The sequence below is a fragment of the Bos grunniens genome, chromosome 1, assembly GCF_055505025.1.
Source record: "Bos grunniens cultivar Pamir isolate PY7600 chromosome 1, Bosgru_T2T1.0, whole genome shotgun sequence".
Classification (NCBI taxonomy): domain Eukaryota; kingdom Metazoa; phylum Chordata; class Mammalia; order Artiodactyla; family Bovidae; genus Bos; species Bos grunniens.
This window is the reverse complement of record NC_141165.1, coordinates 116,287,940-116,313,756: the sequence shown is the minus strand read 5'-3', so window position 1 is coordinate 116,313,756 and position 25,817 is coordinate 116,287,940. Positions and strand designations below refer to the sequence as shown.

At 34.8% G+C, this 25,817-nt stretch overlaps 1 protein-coding gene across 5 annotated transcripts in view; it reads left to right on the top strand.

Annotated features, from left to right (window-relative positions):
• The window catches only part of EPHA6 (EPH receptor A6), a 1,018,620-nt gene that overhangs the window by 135,616 nt on the left and 857,187 nt on the right, over positions 1–25,817 (top strand). The window contains exon 3 of one of the 5 annotated variants that reach the window (XM_086411221.1): positions 19,795–19,913. The exons of the other annotated variants lie outside the window; for them this stretch is intronic. The gene's annotated coding sequence lies outside the window, so the exon portion shown is untranslated. The remainder of the gene's footprint in view (positions 1–19,794; positions 19,914–25,817) is intronic. 5 annotated transcript variants of the gene reach the window in all.

Below are 25,817 nucleotides of genomic sequence, written 5' to 3'. Positions count from 1 at the left end.
AAAGATTGAGGGCAGGATGAGAAGGGGACGACAGAGGATGAGATGGCTGGATGGCATCACTGACTCAATGGACATGAGTTTGGGTAAACTCCAGGAGTTGTTGATGGACAGGGAGGCCTGGCATGCTGCAGTGATTGGGGTCACAAAGAGTTGGAGATGACTGAGCAGCTGAACTGAACTGATAATCATGAATGCAGGGAGTAATTGGCACACATCCTCTTTTATGCTTTTCCTTTTTTGTGTTTTCTTTGCTACTTTTGGTAATATGGCTTAGTAGTGTTGTTGGCCTCACTTAATAGGTTAATTAATATCTTGCTGTTTTCTAAGGTCTTCAGTTATGTTCAGTTGCTCAGTCCTATCGGACTCTTTGAGACCCCATGAATCACAACATGCCAGGCCTCCCTGTCCATCGTCAACTCCCGGAGTTTACTTAAACTCATGTCCATCGAGTCAGTGATGCCATCCAGCCATCTCATCCTCTGTTGTCCCCTTCTCCTCCTACCCCCAATCCCTTGCAGCATCAGGGTCTTTTCCAATGAGTCAACTCTTTACATAAGGTGGACAGAGTATTGGAGTTTCAGCTTTAGCATCAGTCCTTCCAATGAACACCTAGGACTGATCTTAAAATGGACTGGTTGGATCTCCTTGCAGTCCAAGGGACTCTCAAGAGTCTTCTCCAACATCACAGTTCAAAAGTATCCATTCTTCGGCGCTCAGCTTTCTTCACAGTCCAACTCTCACATCCATACATGACCGCTGGATAAACCATAGGCTTGACTAGATGGAGTTTTTTGGCAAGTAACGTCTTTGCTTTTGAATATGCTATCTAGCTTGGTCATAACTTTCCTTCCAAGGAGTAAGCATCTTTTAAGGTCTTAGGAAACAATATATATAAAATATACTGTTTGAAGGAATCATAGGGAAAACAATGAACCAAGGGGAAAGAAGAGATAGGGACTCCAGTATGGAGTGACTAATGAGTAGGGGAGTGAAAGAGCTATCCTCAAATGGTGGGAAGTAAATTCGGTCTAATATGTCAAAATACATGAAGACTGTCATTTTGATTAAAAGATTTATTACTACATATAGAGATTATTATTATTATTTAGGCCTCCAGAGCAGAGGGTCAGTAAGTTAAAAAAAAACTGGACTATCAAGAAATACAAGAAGCCTGAAAATTGCAGAGTCAATTTTGATAACTTAATAAAATGTGCATAATGAATAATCAATATATTAAATGACTGTAATCTAATGCTTAGTAATCTACAAAAACGTGGAAGATTTAGTATTTGTGCATCACTACCATACCATTAATTGCCTTCAATCTTATGATCAGAGTTAAAGGATAGTTTTTCTAACATACTCTAATTTTCTTACATAGTTTCTTTCAAAGTTTTTTCCCCCATCAGGTCAATTTAGTTCATTCGCTCAGTCGTGTCCAACTCTTTGTAACACCATGGACTGCAACACACCAGGCTTCCCTGTCCATCACTTATTCCCAGAGCCTGCTCAAACTCATGTCCATTGAGTTGGTGATGTCATCCAACCATCTCATCCTCTGTCATCCCCTTCTCTCCTGCCTTCAGTCTTTCCCAGTATCAGGGTCTTTTCCAATGAGTCAGCTCTTCGAATCAGGTGGCCAAAGTATTGGAGTCTCAGTTTTAGCATCAGTCCTTCCAGTGAATATTCAGGACTGATTTCCTTTAGGATGGACCGATTGGATCTCCTAGCAGTCCAAGAGACTCTCAAGTGTTTCCTTCAACATCACAGTTCAAAAGCTCAATACTTCAGCACTCAACTTTCTTTATGGTCCAACTCTCACATCCATACATAACTACTGGAGAGACCATAGCTTTGACTATATCGACCTTTGTTGACAAAGTAATGTCTCTGCTTTTTAACATGCTGTCTAGGTTTGCTACTGCTGCTTCTGTTGCTAAGTCGATTCAGTCGTGTCCAACTCTGTGCGACCCCATAGATGGCAGCCCACCAGGCTCCCCTGTCCCTGGGATTCTCCAGGCAAGAACACTGGAGTGGGTTGCCATTTCCTTCTCCAATGCATGAAAGTGTAAAGTGAAAGTGAAGTCGCTCAGTCGTGTCCGACTCTTAGAGACCTCATGGACTGCAGCCTACCAGGCTCCTCCATCCATGGGATTTTCCAGGCAAGAGTACTGGAGTGGGTTGCCATTACCTTCTCCTGTCTAGGTTTGTCATAGCTTTTTTCCAAGAAGCAATCGTCTTTTAATTTCATGGCTGCAGTCACCATCTGCAGTGATTTTGAAGTCCCAAGAAAATTTTCTGCATAGATAGAACAATTTTTATATTGTACACACACAAATCATATTTAGAATATCATAGAAATTATATGTATCCTTACTATTTCCTATACTTTTTTCTGTTTTGGCTTCTCCCTATTCTCTCTCCCTTCCCTTGTCTCCATATCTCTCACTTGCCCTCTCTCCCCTATCTCTACAATCAAGACCTGCTAGTCTTCCTATGGCACAATCATGGTTAATATTTTCAAAGTATTTTCAGTGCATAGAGATTGGAGCGCCAAAACTTATGATATATGGATAAATAATTGCTACCAAATTTATAAATATGCTGAAGGTTAAAATAGATTTTGAAGGCATAAAGCAACTTATGCTCTACTCTTCCAACTGGGTAAAATCACATTTAAATTGTTCGTAATAAATTTCTTTAGCCTAATGTTATGAAAACATAAAGAAGTATAACTTTAAATACTTAGCTTTAAGATTTCAAAAGTTGTGCTGTAATAAATTATGAGAAATTATACTGTCAGTAGTAATTAGTATATGAAGATACTGCCTGATGGCTAGAATGTCTTCATGTTCAGTGATGGAAGGTAGCATGCAATAAACAATGAAATAAATAGGAAATACATTAAAAATAATTTTGTTTACAATTTTTTAGTCTGGGACTTGAGTTTATAATTTTTTTTAAATTGAGTTTTGACATTTTAGATAAAGTTATTTGGCTTTAATCATCTTTTAATGAAGATAAATATATATTTTACTTCTCAAACATGGGTTTGGAGTATGTATAAAAGTGGAGGAAGATATCACTCTAATTTTTAAAAATCAGATGATTTAGATATATTTACGGAGGCTAGAAATAACTTAGTCCAAACTTGTTGTAGCAACTCTTGTCAAAGGGATTTGTTAACAGAGCATTTTGTTCAGGTTCCCATTCAGAAGTTTAATGTTTAAGCTTATAGAGCAAATGACCAAACGATACAATTTTCATTACACCCTACTAAAAAAATATTTATGGATATAAAACTTTTAAATTCCTTATTATTGTATCACTGAGACTATAATATGTTATTATGTCTGTACCATGGTAGACAGTTAACTATTTAAAATTCTTTTTTAAAAATATGATTGATCATTTTATAGGGTTAAGCAGAAATTGTCTTGATTTTATGAAATAAGACTTTCAAAATTATTTAGTATTTTCAGAGATTGATTTACCTCAGTTTGGTTTACTAGTCATTATTCTAGTTATTCTTGCCTGGAAAATCCCAAGAATGGAGGAGCCTGGTAGGCTACAGTCTATGGGGTCGCAAAGAGTCCAACACGACTGAGCAACTTCACTTTATCTTTCATTCTAGCTATATGATCAGTTGTGCCTGCTAAGTCACTTCAGTTGTGTCTTACTCTGTGTGACTTTATAGACAGTAGTCGGCCAGGCTCTACTGTTTATGGGATTCTCCAGGCAAGAATACTGGAGAAAGTATTTAGTACTTAGTAATATTTACTTATTTGTATTGAAAAATGTTTTGATTCCAGCTTATAATTTCAGTTCAGTTCAGTCTCACAGTTGTGTCTGACTCTTTGCGTCCCCATGAACTGCAGCACATCAGGCCTCCCTGTCCATCACCAACTCCTGGAGTCCACCCAAACCCATGTCCACTCAGTTGGTGATGCCATCCAACCATCTCATCCTCTGCCATCCCCTTCTCCTCCTGCCCTTAATCTTTCCCAGCATCAGGGTCTTTTCAAATGAGTCAGCTCTTAGCATCAGGTGGCCAAAGTATTGGAATTTCAGCTTCACCATCAGTCCTTCCAATGAACACCCAGGCCTCATCTCCTTTAGGATGGACTGGTTGTATCTCCTTGCAGTCCAAGGGACTCCCAAAGTCTTCTCCAACACCACAGGGGTAACCAAAAACTAATTGTAGTGATTTGAAAGCATAATGTGAGTTTTGCTTCATTATTTATGTCACATTCTTATGTACTTAGTTTTCTGATTAGTAAATAGGTTTCTATGGGGACAGAAGGGTTTCTTTTCTATCACACTACTTAATGAATTTAATATATTCTTAAATTAGTTCTTAAAGTAGATTAAGTAAACAAGGAAACACTACTTTAATGAAATATGCATATCACACTTTCTTAGTAGATGCAGGTAAATTTTATAGTTAACATAAAACCAAATATAAGTTATTCCTTTTCATTATACTACATTATTCATAAATAAGATATAGGCAACAATAGGATATAGTTGTTTTTGTTAAGTGTCTAATTGAAAAAATGCATAGTTTTTGCCAGGCTTAAGGATATGTTGTATTTTTATATTAATAACAGTAGTAAACAGTAAGTTAGAGAATACAAATATGAAAACTAGGGAAAGTATGAGCGAGTATAATGAACTTCAAAAGTAGAAAATCTTTTTTGGAATGAAAAACTCTCCTAGACTCAGATTTGAAAGCAAGGAGTAAATTTACATGGCTATAATAAAATACATCATGAAAGAAGTTTTGAGAAGAATTAAAGTTTGTGGCAGTATAATAGATTTCATAGAAATTCATAAAAATACATTAATATTATCTACAAAGGAATGTTGTCTCTTGCTGAAAAAAAGACTCATTTAGGCACTTCATTTAATTTAGCTTTAGGGAAAACTTTTTATATATGCCTGTTTCAATAAGAGAACCTATCTTTTTTCAGTCTGCTGAGACAAGGATTATAATTGACTATAATAACTTTTAGGTATTCGATACTATTTAAAGTTTCCTAGATCTAAAATCTTATGCCTTTGGCCAAAGTAGAAATTTGTGTCCATGTCTAATAATAATTTTCTTAATATTTCTTCACTTGACAAATTGCATTGCTTCAAGCTCTTCATGCTAATAAGTAGACTGTGGGTATTTTTTCCTTATCTTCCAAACTGTTTTGTCCAAGGAATATCCTGCTTCATAGAAGAATAAAAGGACTACATAAAATCATAATACATTTCTGAGTGTACACCTGTAATTTGTGAAGTTCTCCTTTACCAATTCCTCTGCCATTTGATTCAAGTAGTCATTAAATAACTATTTTTAGTTAAATTGTAGCATGTATAAAAACTAAAATTATAAGGAAGTAAAATCAACAGAACACATTTTCTCAAATAGGCAAAAATATCCTAAGCTCTATCAAAATACTTGCATTACAAATTAAGAAATAAGGGAAAAGGCAACAGAGGTTGATTTTAAACTGATGGGAAAAGTACAAAGAATTAAATTAAAAATTCTCATTTACCTATTAGATAAATTAGGAAAAGCTCCTGTCGTTATATTACAGTGTAGAGAATGTAGCAGAAAACATTAAACATAATGAAAATATGCCTTTATTTATTTTATTCACAGTATTTTTACTGAATGTCTATGTAAAGACCTGATTTTTAAGAGTTTTTAAAACCTAGTGTCAAACTTCTTTTGGTTAATTACATACCATTTACAAAAATAAACAAACCTGTAACCATGTTTCCACTTAAATAAGCTATCCTTGTGTTAGCATGCAGCATTTTTTTTTCAATTTCATTATTCCAGAAACCTTTAGAGAGGACTTCCACTATAATTTTCTTTATAGTTGTATATATTTATTGTTGTTCAGTCGCCCAGTCGTGTCCAACTCTTCCTGACCCCATGGACTGCAACATATCAGGCTCCCCCGTCCCTCACCATCTCCCTGAGTTTGCCCAACTTCATTTCGATTGGACTAGTGATGCATCGAGCCATCTCATCCCTCTGATGCTCTCTTCTTCTTCTGGCCTCAGTCTTTAAGAGCATCAGAGACTTTACTAATGAGTTGGCTGTTCTCATCAGGTGACCAAAATACTGGAGCTTCAGCTTCAGCATCAGTCCTTCCAATGATTATTCAGGGTTAATTTCCTTTAAGATTGACTGGTTTGATCTCCTTTCTGTCCAAGGGACACTCAAGAGTTTTCTCTAGCGCCACAGTTCAAAGGCATCAATTCTTCAGCACTCTGCCTTCTTTACGGTCCAGCTCCCACAACTGTACATGACCACTGGAAAGACCATAGCCTTGACTATATGGACCTTAGTTGGCAAAGTGATGTCTTTGCCTTTCAACACAGTGTTTAGGTTTGTCATAGCTTTCCTGCCAAGAAGCAGCTGTCTTCTGATTTAATGGCTGCAGTCAACATCTGCCTTGATTTTAGAGCCCAAGAACAGGAAATCTGTCACACTTCCACCTTTCCCCCATCCATTTGCCATGAAGTGATGAGGCCAGATGCCATGGTCTTATTTTTTTAAATACTAATTTTAAGCCAGCTTTTTCATTCTCCTCATTTTCCCCCATCAAGAGGTTCCTTACTTCCTCTTCACTTTCTGCCATCAGGGTGATATTCTCCACATAACTGAGGTTGTTGATGTTTCTCCTGCCAATCTTTATTCTAGTTTGTAACTCATCTAGCCCAGCATTTCTCATGATGTGCTCAGCCTGTAAGTTAAACAAACAGAATAACAATAAACAGTCTTGTTGTACTCATTTCTCAATCCTGAACCAGTCAGTTATTCCATACAGTTCCTAACTGTTGCTTCTTGACAGTATACAGGTTTCTCAGGAGACAAGTAAGATGGTCTGATATTCCCATCTATTTAAGAGTTTTCCACAGTTTGTTATGATCCACACAATCAAAGGCTTTATTGTAGTTGAAACAGAGTTTGACATTTTTCTGGGATTCCCTTGCTTTCTCTATAATCCAGCGAATGTTGGCAATTTGATTTCTTGTTCCTTTGCCTTTTCTGAAACGAGCTTGGATGCCTGGAAGTTCTTGGTTCATGTAATGCTGAAGCCTAGCATGCAAGATTTTGTGCATGACCTTACTACCGTGGGAGATAAGTTCATTGTCTGGTGGTTTGAACTTCCTGAGTACTATACTTCTTGGGAATTGGGATAACTGAATAATTGGGAATTTTCCACTACTGTGGCCTCTGGTGGGTCTTCTAGATTTGCTGAAATATTGAGTGCAGCACTTTGATAGCATCATCGTTTAGGGTTTTAAATAGCTCTACTGGAATTCCATCGCATCCACTAGCTTTATTGATAGCAGTGCTTCCTAAGGCCCCCTTGGCTGATTGTGTGCATGTGTGTCTGTCTATAATACATTCTATATAAAATTAAGGTGCTTATGTTGTTTTGTGTTTTGGGGACGTACGTCACCCCATTTATAAAAATCAGTCCATGGAATAGCTTCAGCTTAATAAAATTTTTGTTCTCTCCAATGAAAATTGAAATAATTAAAATTTATATACATTTGTTCCATTTTTGCATAGTATTTTTGAGTTACAGGTTTATGTAGACTTTAAGAGGAAATTTTATGTAATAAAAATTTTATGGTTTGCAAAAAGACATTAACTTCAAGCCAGCTTCTGTACAGAATTCTTTAAGGCCATTAATTACCTGTATAAGGAAAAGGACTTAACTCTAATGCAGATAGCCAATGCTATGCTATGCTATGCTAAGTCACTTCAGTCATGTCCGACTCTGTGTGACCCCATAGATGGCAGCCCACCAGGCTCCCCCGTTCCTGGGATTCTCCAGGCAAGAACACTGTAGTGGGGTGCCATTTCCTTCTCCAGTGCATGAAAGTGAAAAGTGAAAGTGAAGTCGCTCAGTCGCGTCCGACCCTTAGTGACCCCATGGACTGCAGCCTACCAGGCTTCTCCATCCATGGGATTTTCCAGGCAAGAGTACTGGAGTGGGGTGCCATTGCCTTCTCCGAGATAGCCAATAGTACTGTCTTTGTTTAGACTAATTGTGTTTTACTTTAAGACTAAGGATCACGCATAGAACTTTATCCAGGATAATAGTTAAGAAAATATACATAGTAAAAACTCTTACTGAGATATTTCCATATGTGATTTAAATTTTCTTTATGATTAGCACTACAATGAGAGCATGTTATTTTCTAAAGGTGCTAAAATCATGTGATAATTGAAAATTAGCGAGTAGATTTTTTTTCATGTAATACATAAATACAGGAACATATTAATTAACTATGTAAATCATTTACTTTTTGCATTTCTAATATTACTTTTTCAAGTACATTTATTATGTTTGGCTAAATTTATTAAAAATTTTAGAAATATTCAGAAAATAAAGCATACCATTTTTTAAATCATATACTTTTATGATCTTTTTATCCTAGTGTAGATTGTTAAAATATTTATGATTGTCATAAATTGGTAATGGTTAATCTCTCAATATGTTTATATAGCTCTTAAATAGAATAACTAAAATGTGCTAAATAAATTTCAGAAATGATTTTGAAATTCATTAAAAGTCATAGATTTTAATGTACTCTGTGTATATTTGTGATAACATATAAGCCAGTTTGATGAAGCTTCTGTTGGCCAAGACTATGAAAATTTGAGTATCATAAAGAACTTGATGGACATATTTAAATATATTAATATCTTTCAGGCTACCTTGTTATGAGAAAGAGGGAGAGAGATAGAAAAAGCATAAAAAAGAGCTATTTGATGATAGCTGTTATACCAAATCCTTACTTAGATTATTTGTAATTAAAGAAAAAAATTAAGCATTTATATTCATTTTCCAGTAGGACATCTGTTTCTGGGTAACCAGATGGCATTAGTTCATGAGGAACAGTTTTTCATTATAGAAAACATTCCTCCTACTAAATGAAGAAGAAATGATAGAACTAGAAAATCACCATTTTTCAAAACTTAATGGAATAATTAATTCAGAAAAGACTGTCAAAGACTGTTAAAGTCACTAGATGAAATATTTAGGGGAAAAAATTATTCAGGTTAAAGACAGAGATCCAAATGTGAGATATAGACCTTGATTGGATTCAAAAGTAAATCTAAGAAAGGACTATATTAAATATTAAAGAATTAAAGAATATTAAAGAATATTAAATATTAAAGAGTTACTGTCAGTTTTAATAGATATGATAGTGATATCATGGTTATATAGGAAACTGTAATTTTCAAAGAGTAGTTATTAAAGTGTTATATTATTTTGAAAAGTTAAAATGTTAAAAAATATTGTACTTGTTATTAAATTTAAGTGATGCAGCGCATCCAACTTTATATCCTCCTGTTTTTTGTTTTGTTTTTTTCTATTTGGGGAGGAAATTTTTGAAAGAAAATAGCTTAGAAACTGTTAGCAAATACAGTTTAGTTATACAGCATACCTTTTGCTTTTTATTATTATCAAAAACTTATAAAGAGTGAACTTTTCTTCTACTATTTAACATTTTTCACATTACTTAAATCACATTAATTATAAAGACAAAAATGATGAATGTTTGATACGATTAATCTCCAGTATATCTCCTTTCTACTAAAGTATGTTAGTTGCTCAGGCCTGTCCAACTCTTTGCTACCCCACTGTAGCTCACCAAGCTCCTCTCTGTGGAATTCTCCAAGTAAGAATACTGGAGTGGTTAGCCATTCCCTTCTGCAGGGAATACTCCCCACCTAGGAATTGAACGTGGGTATCCCACATTGCAGGTAGTTTCTTTACCATCTAAGTAACTAAGGAATCCCTTCTACTAAGGACACATTTAATTATTTTAACTCCAAGTCTCCAAAGTTGCAGACCTTTATTTTCTCATCTATTACTGTATTTCTTTAGCTAAAGATATTTATTAAAAAAAAAAAGTGTATTTTTTATACTTTTAGAATGTGCACCTTGCCACAGACAGACATCTAGCTTCTTAGGATTCTCCTACATGTACTTCTGTTTTCAGATTTCTCTAGATGAAATTAGTCATGTTATAACAGAATTCTCTTATAATGCCATAGTTTTATTAGCACCTGGCAAGAAGGTCCCACTTCTGAACAGGAATGAATCAGGATCAGGTCGCGGATCAGTGAAAGTAGAGGCAGCTTAGGATATATGACATTTTTTTAAATGAATTTAGTATGAAATTGTAGGGATACAGAGTAAGTGTATGACTATAAATTTCAGATTGAAATTGGAGGAAAGTTAAATCTGTGAAACAACCATCTAGCTGTGGATTGAGGAGTCGGACAAGGGAGAGAGTGTAGATACTTGCCTCTTGTTTTGGACTACCATAAAAACGTACTGTGATGATAATCTTATGCAGAACAGGAAATGACCAGACAATAGTTGTCAGTATTTGTAAGAAATACCTTTATTTCTGTGTTATTTTATGGCAAAAAAATTATGAAAAATAAATGCTGAACAAAGCTCTGGAGTTGAGGTGATGCATTATTTTAATGTAGGAAACAAATTTAAGATTTCTTACATTAAAAATAATTTTGCTTACAGTGTGTTAGTCACTCAATCGTGTCCAACTCTTTGAAACCCCATGGACTGTAGCACGCCAAGCTCCTCTGTCCATGGGGTTCTCCAGGCAAGAATACTAGAGTGGGTTGTCATTTACTTACTACTGTTTGTACAAATGCCAGAATATTATGTCATTTTCCTTTTGCAACTTGAACATACATACACTCATACAGCCATATACACACTCAACACAAACACATTCTTGTCTTCTAGTTTGGTTTCCTTGAGGCAGTTAGCAGAATTTATGCAAATTATATTTTCAAGAAAAGAACTTTTGCAAAATAAGATTCTACAGCTAACAGCATAAACTCCATCATAAGGCTTGATAATAAGTAAAAATATTTTCTTCAGTAAGCCTGAAAAATAAAGTTTATGTACATCCGTATAATGTAAGACTTTTGATACCAATATAAAGCTTACAAGAAGTAATTTTTACAAAGGCAGAGGTTTTTATGTGCTTGGTCACAACTATGCCAAAAATTAGACTTGGGAAACAGTGAACAGAAATTTAGTAATTGCACTTCCGTCAGCACCATATAAGAATCTGCTTCACCAAAGCTAGTAATTTTTTTTTAATAATGTGAAACTGTATGACAAGATTGCTTAAAATAATACAAATACAGATATTATACATTGGCAAATGGTCCCCATTTATGCAGCTAGTTCACCCTTTTCACCAATCAAACCCACATTTTATTTAGTTTTTTTTTTTGGGTGGGAAGTTAATGTTTATCATTTATATTGGGTTTTATCTTTAGCCAGTTCAGTAGACCAAACATATTTCAGTTTGTAGCACTTTGCTTGCTGGTTGCTTATTGGAATTGACCATTGGTCTATTTTTTTTTTTTTTTTTTTGGTAAATTATCTGATCATGCATTTTACTAGTTCTCAGAACTTCTTCACGGTCCTTGCTTTTTAGCTATTTCCCATGTATGTCTTTGAACTTCAATACTTTATACAATTTTCATTATCATTACCTAAATATTCCATCCTATGAGACAGATTTCATATATTCATCCTACTTTACCATACCAAGGAAAAAGTGCAGTGGCTACAACCAGTCCTAGAAGAGAAATAGTATAATGTCAACAGTGATGTTTTAGAAGTGTATATATAGAATATACAAAAAGGAACAGAGGTCACCTCATCACTTGGTAAATTATACTTTTCTTTTTTTTTTTTAATTTTATTTTATTTTTAAACTTTACAACATTGTATTAGTTTTGCCAAATATCGAAATGAATCCGCCACAGGTATACCTGTGTTCTCCATCCTGAACCCTCCTCCCTCCTCCCTCCCCATACCCTCCCTCTGGGTCGTCCCAGTGCACCAGCCCCAAGCATCCAGTATCCTGCATCGAACCTGGACTGGCGACCCGTTTCATGATCATTATTATATTTATTATTTTTTTCAACTTGGAGATCTAGACTTTCAGCTACTTCAGATCTCTTAAATTTCAGAGTTTAATGCTATTGTTAATTGAGCAAAAACTACTCTTTCAAGTTTACTATTTTTTAACCATTTATAAAATAATTCATGTGTTAGTTTTCAGAACAAACTAATCATGTCTATAATTAAAATCTCCCAAGTTCATAATTTTAAAATGAAGATACAATTTTCTTTTTTTTTTATTTATCTTATTTGGAATTTACCAAGCTTCCTGAAACTATGAGTCTCTCTGATGAAATGTAGAAATTTTTTTGTTATCTTCCTTTTTCAAAATAATATTTATGCCCCAATCTCTCTTTCCTTTGTATCTGGGACTCCAAAAACATGTATGCAAATCATTTCATACTGCTGCTCAGGTCATTGAGCTTTTATTCTCTTTTCTTAAAAAAATTTTTTTTTAATTCTCTGTATACTTTGGTGTGGATAATTTCTATTAACCTGTGTTTCAGGTTCAGTGATCCTTTTTTTTTGTTTTGTCCAATATTCATTTAATCTCATCCAATAGATTTTTTTTTTCAAATGTTGAATTGTTCAATACCAGGATTTGTTTTCTTGGCTGCTTTGCTTTGCCTTGTTTTCTTTTGCAGTTTTTATATCTCTTGATTCATTATAGTCATCTTTTCTATAGATTCCTTAACAGATTTATTTAAATTATTTAAACTCTTCTTTACTAATTTTGATATCTGATTTGTCTATTTAATTTCAACTGACAGATTTTTCTCCTAATACAGAATCATATTTTCCCATTCCTTTACATATTTAGTAAATTCTTATTGTGTACTGGACATTATGGATAATACCTATTTATCCCTCCATATCTGGGGGGATTGGTTCCAGGAGTCCCAAGTACACCAATATCCACAGATGCTGAAGTTTCTTATAATATAAAATGGCATGGTACAATGCATTTGTATATTTATTGAAAAATACTTTGTGTATAAGTGGACCTGTGCAGTTCAAACCCATGTTTTCAAGAGTCAACTGTATTTTAGAGACTCTGGATAATGTAATTTTCCTCTAAAAGTTTTTAAATTTTCTTCTATTTAATTTAATGACTCACAGACAACATGATTTTTTGGAGGTTTAGTTTTGGGCTGTGTCAGGGCTATTTCAACCTATCATGATTTTGTACTTCATTGTGGAGACAGTCCTTTAGTCTGGAAACAAGGTCTTTTTTTCCTAACGCATGTCTTTTCTGGTAATTTACTGGAAAGCTAGGATGCTTGCAAAGCCTATAAATTTGCTGGGACTTGAGCTACAAACTTACCTCCTTTGGGGTGGGCAGCTGCTAAAATCTCTACTGAGCTCTTTCAGGCTTTTAGCTCTTTTCCTCAGAGTTGCTTTTAGTCTTGCCAAGAACAAGGGGAGCTTGAGTTAGCTAAGATCTGAGGGGTGAATCTATGCAGTTTTTGGAGTCCTCCTTCTCTGTCTCTGTAAAGCTATAGCCCACCCCCAATTTCCAGCTCATCAAAAATCCAAAAAATCCAACCTCTGATTCCTCAGTGGAGGTGTGTATTTGTGTGTAGGAGGCTATGAGGTGACTGGGTGTTGTGTAGAGATAGGGGAAGGGATCAGTAAAATTGCACATTTCAGCTTGAGCTATTTCTACCCCACTTCCAACCACCCCATTCCCTGTGTTATAGACCGAGTTGTGCCTTCAAGGTGTATGAAGTGTCTAAAGTGTGGCCTTTACCAATGTGATACTTTTCTTTCAAGGATCTTAGTTTTAACTCCTTTAGTTTCTACTTCCCTCAGGTCTCTTCCAGTTCGCTTACTCTCCATTATTTCTAGAGTTTATTCTTTTAACTAAAGACAGTCCAACATAAGCACTTTTACCCTTATCAGAAGCTGAAAATATCCCAGAATGGTTTTTTCAACAGTCTTTAAAAGAACTAATACCTCATGGTGATATTTAAACCATGGGGCTATGAAACTTTATGTATCTTTAAAGATTTATTTTGTGACTCTATGAGGCTATGCTTTCAAGGTATTCCCCCTTCTCTTGGTTGCCATCCTATCATGGTTTTATGTTACTTTCACCTTCTGCCAATATTGTATGCAGAGTATACTTTAATTTCTTTTTGAAGGGGGCATTTCTCAATATATTTAATACTATGCTGTGTAATCAAATGAAGTTTAATTCTTAGAACAATTTTTTTCACTTTTAGATCAGAAAAACAATTAGTTCACTAAGAGTGCTCTGGAGTCATCACTCTAGGATGGAATGTTTAGAGTAGAGAAGTCCCAGGATTCCAGGAGTATTAGAGCGCCCTCTCAGAAGTCTTCTAATGGGGATAAGAGAGAAGATGGATTAGTGCCCTTTTATGCCCAAGACTCAAGGACTAGTTCTGTGTACCCCTGAAGGAATTTCAGAACTAGCAAGCCCTTTGTTCATCTCTTACTCTTACCCATTATTAAACTTAAACTAGGGTGGGAGGGAGGCTCAAGAGGAAAGTGATATATGTATACTTATGGCTTATTTACATTGTAAAGCAGAAACCAATATAACACTGTAAAGCAATTATCTAATTAAAATAAATTTTAAAAAGTAAGTGAAAAATGAACTGTGTTCAATCAGATTCTGAAATTACTGAGAGATTTCAAGTATTTGCAGTAGCAACTCAGCAGAAACCTTTACCATTTTTTAATCTAAGTCTATCCCATTTCCACATTTAACTCATAAGCCATTGTCATTTAGAGTGTATACTGGAGAGAGATGTCCCATAATGGTTTCACTGAAAATGGGACATAGAACATACCACTGTTGGTAGGTAGTCCTAAATTAAAAGGTTTTTAAAGACTGAAATTTTTTATTTTAATTAGAGAAGTAAGCAATACAAATACACAAAACATTTAAATTTGATTTTCCAAAATTTATTTTACCAAGGAGTCCTTTTTGGTGATTGTAGTTTTCTCATTTCTACCTGCTGCTATGGAGAATTTTTCAGTGTGGCACTCCTAAATTCAGGTTGGCCTCAGTCCCTCCATGGAACCCTAACAGTTGTCTTATATTGATTCTCTTTTGCTCACTTGACTGACTAGACACACACCTGGCAATGTTAAAACTCTTCAGTAACCAACTAGTTGTATTAATCTTTATTTTATTCTATAATAAATTTTATAATTAATAATGTTCATGAGCTTACTATCATTCTCTTGTTTCATTTCTCTACTCATCTTTGTATTTGAGGATCCAGTGTGCTTTGAAATTTTCACCTCCTTTCCTTTAAGCTGCAATTTGTACTCCATCTCTTATAAGATACTGCCTTAAATTGCCTAAAACAATTTGGTACTTAACACTTAAAATGTTTCTAACATCAGCTAGTACACGTGTGTGTCATGTCTAGCTACTTATTTTAATCTTCCAGTGAGAAAAAGAATTTGCAGTTTTTCTCCTGTTAGAGCATCTGTGATTTGTGAACCCCATATTTAATTACTAAATCATGAAAAATTCAGTTTTCACTAATTTCACCTATATAATATACCTACTTTATTTGTCATAACTTTGGGAAGGTTTCTCTTGGTCTGTCCTTGTGCTCAGCCACAAACTTTTCCCTGCTTCTTTTGATTTTTTTTTTTTTCTTTCACAAAGCATTCTTTTCAATCTTTTGAATTTGGCTTGCTACAAAGTTAGCAACCCATTGGCCCAAAATTTATGAGAATCACATTGATTTTCTGGTTACTAGTGTTTTGAATTTGACCTCTTCAAATTAGAAATATATTGATATGTCTAACATTTAATCTTTTATGAATTCTTTTTTTTTAATTATGAACACTTTATTTTTTTAAATAAGTTGGAAGGACTTCATTGTCTCTGTGCAAATTGTAATCCAACAGGTTTTGTGATTGTTAATTATTAAATTACTTTGTTTAAACATCTACAGTATCATGAACATCTTTCCCTATAATATTCTGTCATTAAACCATAGGTTTCTTGCCCACAATATTGTATTGTTCACACTACAATGTTACTAATAGAGTTTCCCTTTCAAATTATAAAATATATTTTCCTGTTTTAATGAGCTTTTTTCTCATTGGGGGAAGTAAATTTCTACACATTTAAACCACAAAGAACACTGATTGTAAATAGCATACTTCACTCTGACTGACTAGGCTCTTTTGATTTTTAATTTAAATGTCATGGGGTCAGTATTAATTTCTATCATATTTTCCTTCTGTTCAACTTGAGTCTTCAGATGAACAAACATTGTTTTTAGAGTTTAAAGAGTAATTTTGGTTTTATCTTATTCCGCCATTATTATTAAAGGAATTATATTAAAACATCTGGGTTTTCTTAGTTGTAAATTCTCATTTTCAAAAGTGATCATTGGATTTTTAAAAATAATTTTTTCAGCATACCTTATTAATTTCTAACTGTTGCTTTGAGATAACCAAATACAGATTTCTAAAATAATCAAAATAAAAAATATATCAAGCAGATAGATATTTCTAGTGATTTCATGGTTTGTTAAGTGAGCTACATATTGAGTAACTATAATGGTAGTCTAACTATGTCATGGCATATGAGAATAGGGTATAGAATTTTTTATGAAAATTAATTTATAACTAATATTTATATTACTTTACAATATTTTCAAATATTAGTGATGTTTAAAGTTATTCATTTAAGAAGAGGCAATTAGGGTGGCAAATGCGACTGAAATAAGTATTAAGGTACATTAACAGAATCACATGGTTCAAATGTCTTTTTCTAATTGATTGTCAATCCTAAATATTAAAACATGAGTTAGAAAAAAAAGTCCATCAAATATAATACCTTAAATATTATTTTTTTTCTGCTAGCAATATGAGTCTTCTTAATTATTTGTTTTTAATATGCTATCACTGTGAAGAATGATGAAACCATTTACAGTTTATCACTTTTAGTTATTATACTGGAATTTAAATAATATTGATTCTCTAATGTCTACCCAAGCCTTATACAAGTCTAAAAGAGGCACTAAAACTATAAGAGCATTTAGATTAATGGATACTGATTTAGCAACCCCTCTCCTTTTACGTAGTTTTACTATATTCATTTTCACTAAACCTGAAGGCAAAACTCATGTTAACATTGTTAACAGATTTTAGAAAATAGCTATAACTAAATCATCAGTAGTTTTACTACATGTCAGATAGTCAATATTGGGGAAAAATCAAATAAAAAATACTTTTTATGTTTTAATTAATTACACTGATCATTTGAACAAAGTAAGGGTGATGGATTCCTGCCATCATACATTCTTATTTTTTTAATTCAAGTTAATATAGTCAGTGATATTATCATTTTGGCGAACACATAACTAAATATTTTATATATAACATATGTTTGTAAAACTAAACCATGTATATGGAGAAGAAAATGCAACCCACTCCAGCAGTCTTGCCTGGAAAATCCTATGAACAAAACAACCTGGAAGGGCTAAAATCCATGGGGTCACAAAGAGTTGGACATGACTGAGCAACTAACACACACACAATCCATGTATTACACATGGAAGTAACTTATCCTTATTAAAAGATCATTTAATATTTCCTAGACTGTATAAGCAAAATAGGTGTTTGAGGAGGGCTTACAAATAGGTGTGAAAAGACGAGAAGTGAAAAACAAAGGAGAAAAGGAGACATCTACCCATTTGAATGCAGAGTTCCAAAGAATAGCAAGGAGAAATAATAAAGCCTTCCTCAGCAATCAAATCAAAGAAATAGAGGAAAACAATAGAATAGGAAAGACTAGAGATCTCTTCAAGAAAATTTGAGATACCAGGGGAACATTTCATAAAAAGATGGGCTCAATAAAGGACAAAAATGGTATGGACCTAACAGAAGCAGAAAAGTTTAAGAGGTGGCAAGAATACACAGAGGAACTATACAAAAAAGATCTTCACGACCAAGATAATCATGATGGTGTGATCACTGATCTCAAGCCAGACATCCTGGAATGTGAAGTCAAGTGGGCCTTAGGAAGCATCACTACGAACAAAGCTAGTGGAGGTGATGGAATTCCAGTTGAGCTATTTCAAATCCTGAAATATGATGCTGTGAAAGCACTGCACTCAATATGACAGCAAATTTGGAAAACTCAGCAGTGGCCACAGGACTGGAAAAGGTCAGTTTTCATTCCAATCCCAAAGAAAGGCAATGCCAAAGAATGCTCAAACTACCGCACAATTGCACTCATCCCATATGCTAGTAAAGGAATGCTTAAATTTCTCCAAGCCAGGCTTTAGCAATATGTGAACTGTGAACTTCCTGATGATGTTCAAGCTGGTTTTAGAAAAGGCAGAGGAACCAGAGATCAAATTGCCAAAATTTGCTGAATCATCGAAAAAGCAAGAGCATTCTGAACACATCTATTTCTGCTTTATTGACTATGCCAAAGCCTTTGACTGTGTGGATCACAATAAACTGTGGAAAATTCTGAAAGAGATGGGAAAACCAGACCACCTGACCTGTTTCTTGAGAAACCTGTATGAAAATCAGGCTGCAATAGTTAGAACTGGACATGGAACAACAGACTGGTTCCAAATAGAAAAAGGAGTATGTCAAGGCTGTATATTGTCACCCTGCTTATTTAACTTATATGCAGAGTACATCATGAAAAACACTGGTCTGGATGAAGCACAAGCTGGAATCAAGATTGCCGGGAGAAATATCAATAACCTCAGCTATGCAGATAACAACACCCTTATGGCAAAAAGTGAAGAAGAACTAAAAAGAGATCATGGCATCCGGTCCCATCACTTCATGGCAAATAGATGGGGAAACAGTGGAAACAGTGGCTGACTTTATTTTTGGGGGCGCCAGTATCACTGCAGATGGTGATTGCAGCAATGAAATTAAAAGATGCTTACTCCTTGAAAGTAAAAGATGCTTACTCCTTATGACCATCCTAGCCAGCATATTACAAAGTAGACATTAATTTGTCAACAAAGATCCATCTAGTCAAGGCTATGGTTTTTCCAGTCGTCATGTATGGATGTGAGAGTTGGACTATAAAGAAAGCTGAGCACTGGGGAAGTGATGCTTTTAAACTGTGGTGTTGGGAAAGACTCTTGAGAGTCCCTTGGACTGCAAGGAGATCCAACCAGTCCATCCTAAAGGAAATCAGTCCTGGGTTTTCATTGGAAGGACTGATGTTGAAGCTGAAACTCCAATATTTTGGCCACCTGATGCAGAGAGTTGACTCATTTGAAAAGTCCCTGATGTTGGGAAAGATTGAAGGCAGGAGGAGAATGGGACGACAGAGGATGAGATGGTTGGATGGCATCACCGACTCAATGGACATGAGTTTGGATAGATTCCTGGAGTTGGTGATGGACAGGAAGGCCTGGCGTGGTGCAGTCCATGGGCTCACAAAGAGTCGGAAACAACTGAGTGACTGAACTGAGCTGAAGACTGTATAAGAGCATACAATATTTAAATATCTTTGAAATACAGCTTATAAAGATATTATATCAAAGTTAGATTGTCTTGAAGCATCATATTTCATTTTGTATAAAAGATTTATTTCTAAATATTTCAGCTTTCCTTAGAAATAGTTTTATATTTTCAAATATACTTGATTTTAGTTACTGCAATGTAATTATTTTTATCTGAGGATATTGTTAATTTTACATAGGAAGACTCATTAGTGAAAATGAATATGTAATGTCATACCATAGAACACTTTCACTAGGCAAAGTTGCTAAAGCAGTATGGAACAAACCTCCTAAGGAAAATTTGATATAGCTTTCCTGTGCTTTTCCAGACCTATTTTCAACACTGCTAAAAGGGGGGAAATTCAAGAAAGCACTGAAGAGGCCGCCTCACCAGACCCTGATGTTACTTCTCCTCTGGATGTACATGCTGCAGCTCCATAGGTGACAGGTTGGAAAAGTTTCTAGGAAAACAAAATGTTCATTAGTAACTTTTTTTAAGTAGAAAGATTATTTTTCTATGAGACCCTGTCTTTTAGACACCAGAATTAAATATATTAAAAAGTCTGTATGTTTAGTTTTTTTTTTTAATATCAGTGAAAAACATCTGGCTTCTCAAAAGTATTTTTGAAATGTAATGGTTCTAAAGCATAGAAAATAATCTATTTAGAAAATGTCATGGTTCCATTTTATGTAAATTTAAAAAAAAATCAAGCTATTAACAATCCATTATAATGATAGAATGTGAAGTTGAATTATTATAAAATTCTGTATCAACTTTTTCAAGATTTTTACATATACTACGTGAAAGGCAGTAGGTAATTTCTATAATGCTGATTTTTCCTATACCTCAGGCTCAAGGAAAAGCATATTATTGCTCTTGATTTTAAATGAAAGTTTAAACATATACAGTATTTATATAATGTTGTTAATTATCTATTACTGGAAAGAATCCAGAGATAGGTCAGTGAGTTAGCAAAGTGACTTTAAAAGGACATTTTTTCTTTCTAGGACTAGTCTCAAAACCTATATTTTGGATTTTATAGACTTTGAAATTGTAATGAATCTCCACTCAGAATATTGCAGTGGAAGTGAAAGTTGCTCGGTCATGCCCAACTCTTTGTGACTCCATGAACTGTACAGCCCACGGAACTCTCCAGGCCAGAACACTGGAGTGGTTAGCCTTTCCCTTCTCCAGGGGATCTTCCCAACTTAGGGATCAAACCCAGATCTCCCACACTGTAGGTGGATTCTTTACCAGCTGAGCCACAAGGCTTTGCAGTAAAAACAAGTGACAATAATTCTGTGATTAGAGGTTGCACAAAATAAATATGAGTTAAATAATGTATTTTTTAATATAGTCAATATTTTTAAAGATATATTTGCTTAGTTGGTCCCCAGGTCAGAAAGATCATCTGGAGAAGGAAATTGCAACCCACTCTGGTATTCTTGCCTGGAAAATTACATGGACAGAGGAGCCTGGAAGGCTACAGTTCATGAGGTTGCAAGGAGTCAGACACACACACAATCAAAATATATAAATATGAAGAATGAAAAAAGTTAACTATGGCTATAATTAACTAATAAATTAATTTTTAAATAAAAATATCAAAGGAAAGCAATAGCTAACATTTTAGTCTTTTTTTAATTTTTATTTTATATTGGGATATAGTTTATTTACAATGTTGTTAGTTTCATGTGTACAACAAAGTGTTTCAGTTATATATATGCATATGTCTATTCTTTTTCAAATTCTTTCCTGAATATGTTGCTACAGAATATTGAGTAGAGTTCCCTGTGCTATATAGCAGGGCCTATTGATTATCTATTTTATATACAGCGCTGCATATATGTTAATCCCCAAATCCTAATATATCCCTCCACCCTACCTTTCCCCTTTGGTAACCATAAGTTTGCTTTCTGTATATGTGAGTGTATTTCTGTTTTCTAAATAAGTCCATTTGTAGCATTTTTTAGGATTCCATTTGTAAGTGATATCATAGGGATTTTGTCTTTGTCTCACTTAATTTGGTAACCTCTAGGTCCATCCATGTTGCTGCGAATGGATTTACTTCATTCTTTTATTTTTAATTTTAAATTTATTTTTAATTGAAGGATTATTTCTTTACAGAATTGTGTTGGTTTCTACCAAATATCAGCATGAATCAGCCATGAGTATATATATATATGTCCCTTCCCTCTTGAAACTCCCTCCACCTCCCTTCCCATCCTACCCCTCTAGGTTGTTACAGAGCCCCAGTTTGAGTTCCCTGAGTCATACAGCATATTTCTTTCTTTTTTATGGCTGAGTATTATTCCTGTATGTGTGTGTGTTTGCATGTGTGTGTGTACCGCATCTTTTAGATCTGTTTCTCTGTTGATGGACGTTTAGGTCACTTCTATGTCTTAGTTACTATAAATAGTACCAAGACACTACTTTGGTGCATTTATCTTTTCAAATTATGGTTTTCTCCAGATGTATGCTCAGGAATGAGATTGCTAGATCATATGTTGTCTCAATATTTTGTGTTTTATGAAATCTCCATGCTGTTCTCTATAATGGATGTCCTAATTTACCTTCCCACCAACAGTCTGACATTTTGAACATGAAATATTAAGTGCACAAAAAGGAAGACTTATCTTTGCATGAATACAAGAGCTAATATTAAAATAAATATATCTATATGTCTATTATATTGTGAAACTTCTAAAGTTTTGGCTTTCTCTAATTGCTTATCTCTGTTAACTTTTTAAGAGAAAAATCAGTGATCTATATATGATTTATAGCCTTTATGACACTTGCCTTGTATTATAATTATTATTTCATGAGAGTTTATTTTTCTTGTTATTATTTTTCTTTCACTAGCATTTTAGTGAAAACTCCTAGAGAGAAGTGATTATGTCTCAATATACCATTTAGATTTCTGTCTCCTACAAGATCTAATATGTTTTCACATTTTAATTCTTAAGAAGTTAGTTGATAGAACTAAGTGTACAAAGTTAGGCATTAAAACAGTACTTGGCCAAAAAAAGTGCTTTATTGACTTGTGTGAAAATAGACCATCAGCTCCTAACATTTTTTGCCAATTCAAAACCATTTATGAGTCCATCTGCCTAGAGAATGTAAAGCAATTTTGGCAAATGTATGTGTCTACTCTCTCTTTTTAGTGGCCTAAGATAATGCCGATTTGGAAAGAATTATGATGGTGATCCAAAGCATACTATAAAATTTTAAGCTTTTCATGCTTCCTTGGCTATATACTCAATGAAACTGAAGTTCCAGTGATCATACTTATTTAAAAATAAAGTAAACAGTGATTTAGGATTCTTTGTTTTTTATGAGATTAATATGGCTGTTTGAAGTTCTGTAGAATATAGTATGAATCAGCAAAAATGAAAAGAGACAAGGCAGCAATATTTAAGGGGAAAATAGGCCAATGAACAGAATTCCCTAACAGGTTGAGATATAGAAGAACCAATGCGTTAACTGGTTAATGAGTATATAACTTGATTAATGTGCTAAACATTGTTTTAATGAAAAGGAAAGGGTCTTAAATAGGTCAGCTTCAGGAGTTCATTGGAGAAGGCAATGGCACCCCACTCCAGTACTCTTGCCTGGAAAATCCCATGGACGGAGGAGCCTGGTAGGCTGCAGTCCATGGGGTTGCTAGGATTTGGACACAACTGAGCGACTTCACTTTCACTTTTCACTTTCATGCATTGGAAGAGGAAATGGCAACCCACTCCAGTGTTCTTGCCTGGAGAATCCCAGGGACGGGGGAGCCTGGTGGGCTTCCGTCTATGAAGTCGCACAGAGTCAGACACGATTGAAGTGACTTAGCAGCAGGAGGAGTTCATAGTGACAAATGAAGATAAACAATAATTCTACAAATATCTGCTCCCAGTGAATGAAGTAGATCTCCAAAGAGGTTGTAAGAAAGAATTGTAGTCCCTTAGAAAGTCTGGAAATTAAGAGCTAATTTAGTTCAACCCTCTCATGTGTCCCCTAAGAAGACTATTTATTTACATCTCTCAGTCAGTCAGTCAGTTCAGTCCTTCACTTGTGTCTGACTCTTTGTGACCCCATGGACTGCAGCACGCCATAACCCCCTGTCCATCGCCAACTACCAGAGCTTGCTCAAACTCATGTTCATTGAGTCGGTGATGCCATCTAACCATATCATCCTCTGTCTCCCCTTCTCTTCCCACCCTCAGTCTTTCCCAACATCAGGGTCTTTTCAAATGAGTCAGTTCTTTGCATCAGGTAGCCAAAATTATTGGAGCTTCAGCATCAGTCCTTCCAGTGAATATTCAGGGTTAATTTCCTTTAGGATGGATTGGTTGGATCCCCTTCAGTCCAAGGGACTCTCCAGTCTTTTCCAACACCACAGTTCCAAAGTATCAATTATTCGGTGCTCAGCTTTCTTTATGGTCCATATCTCACATCCATACATCACTAATGGAAAAACCATAGCTTTGAATAGATGGACCTTTGTTGGCAAAGTAATGTCTCTGCTTTTCACTATGCTGTCTAGGTTTGTTATAGCTTTTCTTCCAAGGAGTAAGAGTCTTTCAATTTCATGGCTGCAGTCACCAACTGCAGTGATTTTGGAGCCCAAGAAAATAAAGTCTCTTACTATTCCATTGCTTCCCCATCTATTTGCCATGAAGTGATGGAATTGGATGCCATGATCATTTTTTGAATGTTGAATTTTAAGCCAGCTTTGTCACTCTCCTCTTTCACTTCCATCAAGAGGCTCTTTAGTTCCTCTTCAATTTCTGCCTTAAGGGCATTGTCATCTGCATAGCTGAGGTTATTGGTATTTCTCCAGGCAATTGATTCAAGCTTGTGCTTCATCCAGCCTGGCATTTCACATAATGTGCTCTGCATATATGTTAAATAAGCAGGTGACAATATACAGCCTTGATGTACTCCTTTCCCAATTTGGAATCAGTCTGTCATTCCACGTCCAGCTGTAGTGCTTCTTGACCTCCATACACATTTCTCAGGAGGCAGGTCAGGTGGTCTGGTATTCCCATCTCTTGGAGAATTTTCTACAGTTTGTTGTGATCCACAACAGTCAAAGGCTTTGGTGTAGTCAATAAAGCAGAAGTAGATGTTTTTCTGGAACTCTCTTGATTTTTCTATCATCCAATGGATGTTGGCAATTTGATCTCTGATTCCTCTGGCTTTTCTAAATCCATCTTGAACATCTGGAAGTTAACGGTTCACATACTGTTGAAGCCAGGCTTGGAGAATTTTGAGCATTACTTTGCTCATGTGTGAGATGAGTGCATTTGTGGAGAAGCATGAACCTTCTCTGGCATTTCCTTTCTTTGGGATTGGAATGAAGACTGACCTGTGGCCACTGCTGAGTTTTCCATATTTGCTGGCATATTGAGGGTGGTATTTTCACAGCATGGTCTTTTAGGATTTGAAATAACTGGCATTCCATCACCTCCACTATCTTTGTTCTAAGTGATGTTCTGAAGGCTCACTTGACTTCTTACTCCAGGATGTCTGGCTCTAGGTGAGTAATCACATCATGATTTTCTGGCTCATGAAGATCTTTTTTGTATAGTTCTGTATATTCTTGCCACCTCTTCTTAATATCTTCTTCTTCTGTTAGGTCCATACCATTTCTGTCCTTTTTTGTGCCCATCTTTGCATGAAATGTTCCCTCAATATCTCTAATTTTCTTAAGGATATCTCGTCTTTCCCATTCTATCGTTTTTTATATTTCTATGAGTGTGCATATATGTATATACACTTACAGATATGTATACAGATTTACATGTACATAAACAGATATTTGTATGTGTATATCTGTGTATATATACATATATCTGTACATAACATAATAATATTAAATATTGAAAGATGAACTAGCTTCAAAACTGTAAAAATTAAAATATTAAGTAAAAGTGAAAGACATAAAGAGAATTTTTTTTAAGATTTTGGAAATTATCATTGAAATATAATAAAGATGAGTTTTTCTGCTCCTAGTTTGTATTTTCTGATATTAATAATGTTATTCCAATACATCATCAACTGTTATACATTTTTGTATATAATTCTTTGAAATATTTGTATATTTTCTCCCTTTATTCTCCATGAAAGAAGAGTCTGTACTCCCTATCTTCTCCCACAAAACCACTCTAGTTAGACTTTGGTCCAGCTGCTCCACCAGAGCAACTCAAGATTACCTATAACACATTATGAAATTTAGAAGTCAGTTTTGAACCTTCAGCTTATTTGATTTATGAACAACACCTATGCCCTTATTGAATATAACCTACTTTTTGTGGAAACAAAATGTATCATTTGGCTTCCATAACATCACTTTTTTTTTCG